The sequence below is a fragment of the Agelaius phoeniceus genome (assembly GCF_051311805.1).
Source record: "Agelaius phoeniceus isolate bAgePho1 chromosome W unlocalized genomic scaffold, bAgePho1.hap1 SUPER_W_unloc_2, whole genome shotgun sequence".
NCBI classification, from domain to species: Eukaryota; Metazoa; Chordata; class Aves; order Passeriformes; family Icteridae; genus Agelaius; species Agelaius phoeniceus.
Genome location: NW_027509867.1, coordinates 3768463 through 3774462, shown reverse-complemented (window position 1 = coordinate 3774462; position 6000 = coordinate 3768463).

Below are 6000 nucleotides of genomic sequence, written 5' to 3'. Positions count from 1 at the left end.
GGCCAGCTCTCTGTGACTCCAGAAACTGAAAGCTTAAGGACAGTGAATTAGCTTTGCATCCTGTTGGTTTATGGGTTGCATTTCCTCCTTCATCAGAGTGACCATGTTTAAAAGTTTTGCCTCCTTTCATGGTACACCTATTCCCTCCCTTCTCTTTCTACCTCCTCACATGTTCTTTTGTCCTCCATTTTCTCCAGGCCAAGACCCAGCAGCATAAACAAAGAGAAGAACTCTGAACTTGCAGGTAGGTACAGGGCATGTCTGTCCTAAAATGACCATTGTAGTCTTGACTCAGAGGTGACATTTGGAAAGCTTGGATAAATCCTATTCTTTTAAAAAATTCTTTAAATTCATTTTAATTCTTTGATGGGCTCAGTGGTCTCTCCCAGAGCCCAGTCCCTGGGAGTGTTCTCTGGTGGTGCAGTGAGAATTCCTCCACTTTGCAGGTGTGACTAGGTTCATTTTCTCCAAGTCTTTCCGGCCTTGGCTCCTTCCCTCAAAGCCATTGCCCCCCATCCGGATCAGCTCTCCTTCTTCTAACAATAATAAAATGGACAGCATGGAAGGAGAGAACAAGGAAGCAGGCACTGGCTATGATAATGACAGTAGAGAATACCAGGAGCAGAGTTCAGAAGGAAAAAATTCTAAGGTAAGGAGACCAAACTAAGTCCTGTGAGGTAGATTTTCAGTTTATGTGCTGGAGGCAGAGCTTGGAGAGCTTTTCCTATGCTGTGAGCCCAGGGAAGCAGCTGAGCCAAAGAAGAGCTCAGCTGGACACTGTGCTTCAGGCTGTCTCTGCAATGGGTGTGTAGTGCAGCCTTCATGTCCTCAGTGTGGATCAATAACAGGAGAGGTCTTACAATGGTTTCTGGGCTCTGCCATGGTTCTTCCTCTGTCTTATGGCTGAGAAAACACCAACAAGCAGTCAGAGCAGCTAAAGATGTCCACTCTGGACAGGCTGTACTCCTAGATTTAGTAAGCAATGGGTTTCTTTGAACCATCTCTGTGTCTTGGTGGTGGTTTCTGTCAGCTGTGCCTGGTTAGGATGGAAAAAGGTGTTTGCTGGAACAGGCAGTCCTGCAAAGGCAGTTTCAGGTTGTCTCAGCTTTTGACTTGTACAGCCATGCCCTCTGCACAGTTGTCCCTGCTGCTATTTCAGGACTTCATCAGCTTCTGGGCAGCTGTGTGCTCTGGCATGGCTTTGTGCAGAGGGAAGGGATGGGAGGTGGCCATGGGGAGAGCAGCCCAGAGCCCAGCCCCACGACTGCCTTGGCAGCAGGGCCAGGATCTGCAGTTGTTTTGGGTTTGCCATGGGTAGCAGCAGGAGGCAGATGAACAACAGCTTTGGTAGACAGAATGTGCAATCAAGGACTCTGGTAGTTGATTTCAGCCTTGCAGAGAAAGGGCCCAGTGTATCCCTGACAGGAACTGACCCTTTCAATGAAGTTTGAACAGGTCCTGGTTTGGCTCTTTAGCTGGGCCAGAAATGATGGGATATGAAGGAAGGGTGTGCACCTGCCCCTGCTGCCCCCAGCCCCATTCCTGGCCATGGCATGGGGGCCCTGGAGCAATGTGGGCAGGCAGAGAGCTTGCAGAGAGCAGCAGGGCAGGGAGCTCTGCTGAACTTCCTCAGTGCCAGGGAGCCGGAGATGATGGATGTGTGGGAGCTGGAGAGCAGCCAGCATCCCGAGAGCTCAGCAGCATCTGGGCTCCAAGGCTGCTGGGGAAGTGCAGGAGGGAAGGGCAGCAGCAGGAGAAATGAGGGGCTTGAGAAAAGCAGGTTTTGGCATCCTGCAGAATGGTTTTGTGGGGACGTGGCTGGAGATCAGCAGTGGCTGTGAGATACCTCAGGGGCAGGGAGAGAACAGTGATCTAAAGCCACTGCCATGCCATCCAAAAGGGCAGTGGAGGCACGGGCACCTCAGAGCATCTTCATGTCAACCATGTGAATGCCAGCTGGGAATGCAGCCACTTGCAGAGGAGTGAGCATGAGGGCAGAGGTGGCAAATGTGTGACACGATCTGTCCCTCACCACCTTCCTTTCCTAGGTCACCTTTCCCCATCCTGGGCCAAGCTGCTTCATCAGTTTGGCTTTTCTGCCAGGTCCCAGTTAAATGCATGGCTAAATGTCTTGAAGCATGAATGGGGGCAAGTCTGGATGCTTGACCTGAGCACTGTGTTCTACTCTTTCCAGACTTCCTTGCTCTATTCCAGTGGTGGGGATATGAAGAAGGGGTCACTGGCACCACCTTTGATCCCCCCCATAGGCAAGGCAGTGAGTCCCCCTGTGGGCAGTGCTGCAGGGTCTCTGGAAAGCTCTCCCCAGCTGGAATTCCAGGAGTCCCAGGAGATGAGGTAAGCCAAGGTGTCTGCTGCTGCAGTGTGCTGTTCAGTTCTCTCTTCCCATCTCGTGTGGGTTTTTTGCCCAGTCAGGTGTCCCATGTATTTAGGCAAGCCTCTGTGTATTCACCATTATGCCCATCTATGATGATCCAGCACAATGTCAAAGGCAACAGCAATGTCCCAAGAGCAGAGGTGGTGGTGGGGAAGAGGAGGCAGGGCTTCAAAGAACCTCCTGATGGGTCCTCTGCTGGACTTGGCTATTGTTTCACACAGAACTTGGTCAACTCTGTGTGACTCCAGCATCTGAAAGCTGAAGGACAATGAATCAGCTTTGCATCCTGTTGGTTTATGAGTTGCATTTCCTCCTTCATCAGAGTGACCATGCTAAGAAGTTTTGCCTCCTTTCATGGTACACCATTCCCTCCCTTCTCTTTCTACCTCCTCACATGTTCTTTTGTCCTCCATTTTCTCCAGGCCAAGACCCAGCAGCATAAATAAAGAGAACTTTGAACATGCAGGTGGGTACAGGGCATGTCTGTCCTAAAATGACCATTGTAGTCTTGACTCAGAGGTGATATTTGGAAAGCCTGGTTAAAACCCATTGTTTAAAAAATTTCTTTAAATTCATTTCAATTCCTTGATGGGCTCACTGGACTCTCCCAGAGCCCAGTCCCTGGGACTGTGCTCCAGTGGTGCAGTGAAAATTCCTCCAGTTTGAAGTGTTGAGTGGCAGGAGCTGGAGTGGTGCCTTGGGGCCCTGGAGATGCAGTGCAGGGCAAGGAAACATTCCTTTCCATCCTGCATATGCCTTTTATCTCCTGCAGCCTTTCTAGTGTCACAATTAGGGTAAAGAAAGCATTTATCATGAAATGAGAGATGTTCCCACTCCTTCCTCCTGCTTTTGAAGAAGAAAACCTTTCCTTGGGGCAGTTTCTGAGCCGAACCCTTTGAGATCTGAAGAGGATTCATGGACATTGCCTGGTTTTGCACTGGCAGAAATCTGGAAATTTCCTATGATAGAAAGTCCTGTTGAATTTTCCAATGAAGGAGAAAGAGCCTTCCAAATGGATGCAGCCTATGCAGGGTGTGAGTTTGTCATGCTGTGACAGCACAAGCCCACAGCCACCCATGGCAGGTTCACAGTGACAAATCTCTTCCCTGGCTGTCTCTGCCTGTGTCAGTGTTGCAGGCTGAGGCTGGGGCAGGAGATGCCTTCTGCCTTGTCCCTGTCCCTGCCTTGCCTGATCCCTGACAAGTGGAATTGTGCCAGACAAAATGCAGTCCCTGGTGCATCCGGGTCAGGCAATGCTTTCAAGTTGAAAGCCCCAATGACACTGTTGTTGTTCCTGTGTCATCTCTGGGTGTGTAATGATAGGAGAGATGAGACTTGGAGAAATAATTCTGCTGATGCAGAAAAAGGGATCAGATCCCCTGGTTCCTTTGGGGATCAGGGTTAGTTCTGCCAAATCCTGGCTGTGGCCCCTTTGGAATGACTCCTTACTTGCTGATATGCAGCTGGAATGCTTAATGCAGCTAGGGAATAGTATTGCTCACTAAGTAAGGTGACAATTTTTCTGGATTAATTCTGTACTAGAAATTATCTATTTCATTAAACCTTACCTGTTGTGGTTTTAAAAATGATCAGGCCATTCTACAGGGATAAAAAAATACAGATTGGAGAATGGTCTTTTTTTAATGATCTGCCCTTTGTAATCTCCACTAAAATTTTTTTAATTGTTATGAACTGCCATGATCAGAAATGTTTTCAACCAGGTCATGATTATGTGGGGTTTGGGTCTGTGCAGCAAAGAAAGCAGGAAATACAGCCATGGAGCAATGAAGCTGAGCAAAACCAAAATATTTGAAAGCTAATTTGTTCCCTGCAGATTTGGGTCCTTGAATACTGGGGACTTGAAATGGGTATGCAAAGCTTCTTTTACTTCTGACATGGGGTGCCATTGTTCACGTACCAGCACTTCCTTCCTTGTGAAGAGAAATGGAATGAGTTTTGGAACCAACCAAACCCAACCCAGAACTGAGTGGGAGTTACAGAAACAAAGGCCATGAAAACTAGCTTTGGAAACCAATGATTTCCTAGGTGTAATTGTCAAATTCTGGAGACCACTGTGGGTTGCCAACTGTTTGGAAGGAAAGGGATTTCAAAGTAGTGGATGGGCAATGAGTAACACCTAAGCAAAGCAGTAGAAGCTTTGTCTCTTGGCTTCCCTGCTCCATACAGTTAGAGGAATTCTAGTGATGCTAGTTTCATGAAATAAAAAAACAGAGTGATCTTCTGAATAGTAAAAACACCTTGGACGCCTCATCAATCTTTGGATGGATTGATTGTAAGGGTGGGAGTTCACCTAACTCACTTCTTCCCTTGTGAGCACGGCTGAGCCTCACACCGAGGTGAGGGGGGAGCTGGGCCAATCTCTGTTGGGAGGAAGGGTCTTGTGTCAGCCCAGAGAGGCTGTGCACATTGGCAGGGAACAGCTGTGCCCTGCATGTGCCCATGCAAGGAGCTGTGCTGCTGCCAGTGCCCCTGGAGCTGCAGGGCTGCTGAGCTGTGGGGCAGGCAGAGGAGCAGGAGGGTGCAGGTGCAGCTGAGCCATTCCTGGAGAGCACAGGGCTCTGGGCTCCCTGCTGTCTCAGGGCAGCCCAGAGGCCAGGCTGTGCCTGTGCTAGCTCTGGGCAAGTGGCTCAGGGTTTTGCCCTGGCCTGCCTCAAGTGTCTGCCAGCAGGAGCATGTTTCCCTGTGCAGCTGTTTAGAAGTTTGCAGGAAATGTGTCCCATGAAATATGGAGCTTCAGATGCTTTAGGTTTGCATGGTGGCCTCTGTTCTATTTTGTGTCTCCACTTTGCAGGCCTGACTGGCTGCCCTCTTGCCAAGAGGTTTTCCCTGGCAAGTCCCTCCATGCTCCTTCCCTCCAAGCCATTGCCTCCCATCCAGAAGAGCTCTCCTTCTACCAAGCCAGGCCCAACATGCAGCGGAGAGCAGGAGAATGGGGAAAATGGCACCGGCTGGGATGGGTCCAGGGTAAAAAAACAGGAGCTGATTTCAGAGGGAAAAGGATGTAAGGTAAGGAGACCAAAGTAAGTGCAGTGTGGTAAATGTTCAGGTGATGTGCTGTGGGCAGAGCTCTGAGACCTTTTCCCTGACAGGAACTGACCCTCTCACTGAAGTTTGAACAGGTCCTGGTTTGGCTCTTTAGCTGGGCCAGAAATGATGGGATATGAAGGAAGGGTGTGCACCTGCCCCTGCTGCCCCCAGCCCCATTCCTGGCCATGGCATGGGGGCCCTGGAGCAATGTGGGCAGGCAGAGAGCTTGCAGAGAGCAGCAGGGCAGGGAGCTCTGCTGAACTTCCTCAGTGCCAGGGAGCCTGAGATGATGGATGTGTGGGAGCTGGAGAGCAGCCAGCATGCCGAGAGCTCAGCAGCATCTGGGCTCCAAGGCTGCTGGGGAAGTGCAGGAGGGAAGGGCAGCAGCAGGAGAAATGAGGGGCTTGAGAAAAGCAGGTTTTGGCATCCTGCAGAATGGTTTTGTGGGGACATGGCTGGAGATCAGCAGTGGCTGTGAGACACCTCAGGGGCAGGGAGAGAACAGTGATCTAAAGCCACTGCCATGCCATCCAAAAGGCCAGTGGAGGCAGGGGCAC